The sequence below is a fragment of the Galeopterus variegatus genome, unplaced genomic scaffold (assembly GCF_000696425.1).
Source record: "Galeopterus variegatus unplaced genomic scaffold, G_variegatus-3.0.2 Scaffold2327, whole genome shotgun sequence".
Taxonomy (NCBI): domain Eukaryota; kingdom Metazoa; phylum Chordata; class Mammalia; order Dermoptera; family Cynocephalidae; genus Galeopterus; species Galeopterus variegatus.
This window is the reverse complement of record NW_007728438.1, coordinates 189351-192002: the sequence shown is the minus strand read 5'-3', so window position 1 is coordinate 192002 and position 2652 is coordinate 189351.

Sequence of the window (2652 nt, the reverse complement as noted above, 5' to 3'; positions counted from 1 at the left end):
ACAACCTTTGTTCCTTCTAATGACTCAGACAATGTAGAACAAGGGAAAAGGGGTAATTGAAGGAAAAGGAGCACTTGAACAGGCTGATGGCAGGACCAACCTCCGCTCCAAATCTGGTTCTTGCATTGCATATCTGTGTGTCTGTCTCCCTTGGACAATTTACCTGACTTCGCATCCTTTTACGCATCTATATAATGAGGTGACTTCTCCTCTGCAGGACTGTGTGAGAGAATTGATGGGGCCTAGTTCCAGTGCCAGGTACATGGGTTCTTTCCACCTCACTTCTCGGTCAGGATATTACAGGTAAAGAAACAGCAAAGAACTAGTTCCTTTTTTCTTTTTTATAGTAAATATGTCTAAATGACTGTTCTTTTTTGCTGCTGCCAGAGTTTGTTGCAAAGTATTCAGAACTGAAACAGCAGAGTAAAAACCATTTTCATTACATTTTAAGAGAGGTGAGTGCAGGGGCACTAAAGACCTTTAAAGAAACATACTGAAAGAGGGTTGAGATACTAATGCGTGTGCACAGAAAATCACCCACTGGCTGTGATCATTTCTTTAAGGCCAACCTGGCACCAAAATGCCCTGTGCAGTGAGTCACCACGAACAGTGGGCTATAGTTAGATTATCTATGGTGATGCAAAAAAGCAAATCCCAGGCAGTGGTAAATCTAAGAAATTCTATTTGGGCTCTGGAATGCATTTTATATGTATTATTTTTTTTCCTTGCCAGGAGACTTACCTTAATTATGTTTCCCGTAGGTTATTATTAAAATTAGTCTACATTCCCCAACCACACACCACTGACAGCTGGGGTAAGACAGCCATAAGTGACAGGATAAGGAAGGTATACCTGAGATTAAGTGTATGAAAATACACAATGAATGCATGAATCTCTGTGTGTAGGTCTGTGTACACACATACACACACACCCACACACACAGGTCTCCTAATCCTACCATGCAACAAACACAAGCATTAGGAATAACATATAGTGGCAAGGAAATTGTTGCAAAAGGCTTCCCCAAAGACCAGACAACAAGATCATAAAACCCTTCTCAGGTCATCACACATGTACCTTGATCTTTACTCTTTAAGCACACTTGACATGTTTCATCAACTTTTACCTGGTAAGACTGATGCATGGCATGAGGGGTGACAATCAGCTTTGTATCTCATGAATATTCATAACAAAAAAAGACTGACGCATGAAGATCTTTTTCTTTCCAACAACCCTGTGCTTTCTTTTTTGAATTCCTAACATTTCCTTAAGAAATTTTGAAAGTAGAGTGAAATGTGCCTTTAATTCCACATGTGGACACTTGAAAAGTGGATTTCTGTAGATTTTACGAATGAATGTGAGCTCAGAAGTCTCTTTAAACACTGATCCACGAAAATTCAACTCTACATGAAAATGAATTTGGAACTATTTGCATATTCTAATGAATCCTCGGCCCCTGGACAGATAATTCATTCAGTCACCAAGATCTAGTTACACATTTTCCTAATACTCTCATCTCCAACCTGTGTGGTGGTTGAGGCTGCTTCAGGGCGTCTGGGCTTGAGAAAGCATTAAGAGTACTTTATTCTAATAAAATATGAGTAAATTCCAGGTCACAACATCTCCTTCTTCACTAGCGATGATATGAAAACAAACTACCACAAATGGATCTTAACACAGAGAACATCCTAACTGTATGCTCTAGTCTTATAGAACTATGATGCCAAACTGCTCCTCGTTCTATTTAATGTTTATATAAAAAGTACCTGGATTAATCTGGGTCAAAATGCAGTAAAAATCAAAATGTGGTACCACTGAGAAACTGTGACTTTAGAATAAGAATCCTAAACTTAGTTCGTTATGGATCTGTATATTTAGGTGTTCCAACTCTCAATATTTTTTGAACTAACCTAAAGAAATAGGGCATTATGAGCATGAAATGTTACCTTTGACATGAAAAAATCTTTATATTTGCTTGTATATACATAAAGAAACTTTGGAAAAAGACATACTAGTAACTTTACTTGGGGTATGGGGGTAGCTGGAGAGATGGATGCAGAAATGGGAGGGAAACTCACTCAATAACTGTTTTGGTTTTGTAAACTCCATCAACATATTACTTAATTAAAAACTCAAGCAGCCAGGTAAATATTACATGGCCTTTGCCTCACTGATGGACTTGAACTCCTGTTACCGTATGTAATCTTTCAGATATTTTTCACGCATAAAAGATTTTTTAGAGGAATTGAGTTAAAAAGTAGAAACTTAATTTGTAAAGGGTATCATGGAATGCAGTTATATTTCTCCCACTAAGTTCCAAGTTGGAAGAATTTTCTGAGTACTTTTCTGTTATTTCAAAAAAGGCAGAAACTTGTATTTTGTACTTTGGCATTTGCTTAACAGTGAAATTGCTCACACAGACATGCATGTGTGCACGCCTCCTCTAGTAGATACTGTTATTAACTTACTACCTTTTAGCTGTGTAAACAAACATATTGTTAACATAAAAGGGGAAGGAGAATTTTGTGTAGCACCATCTACACCTATTTTTATTTTTGTTCTATAATCACAAATGACATGACAATTTTTTTTTTTTTTCTTTTTTCATGACCGGCAACGGATCGCAACCCTCAGTGTCACGCCCGTACCGGA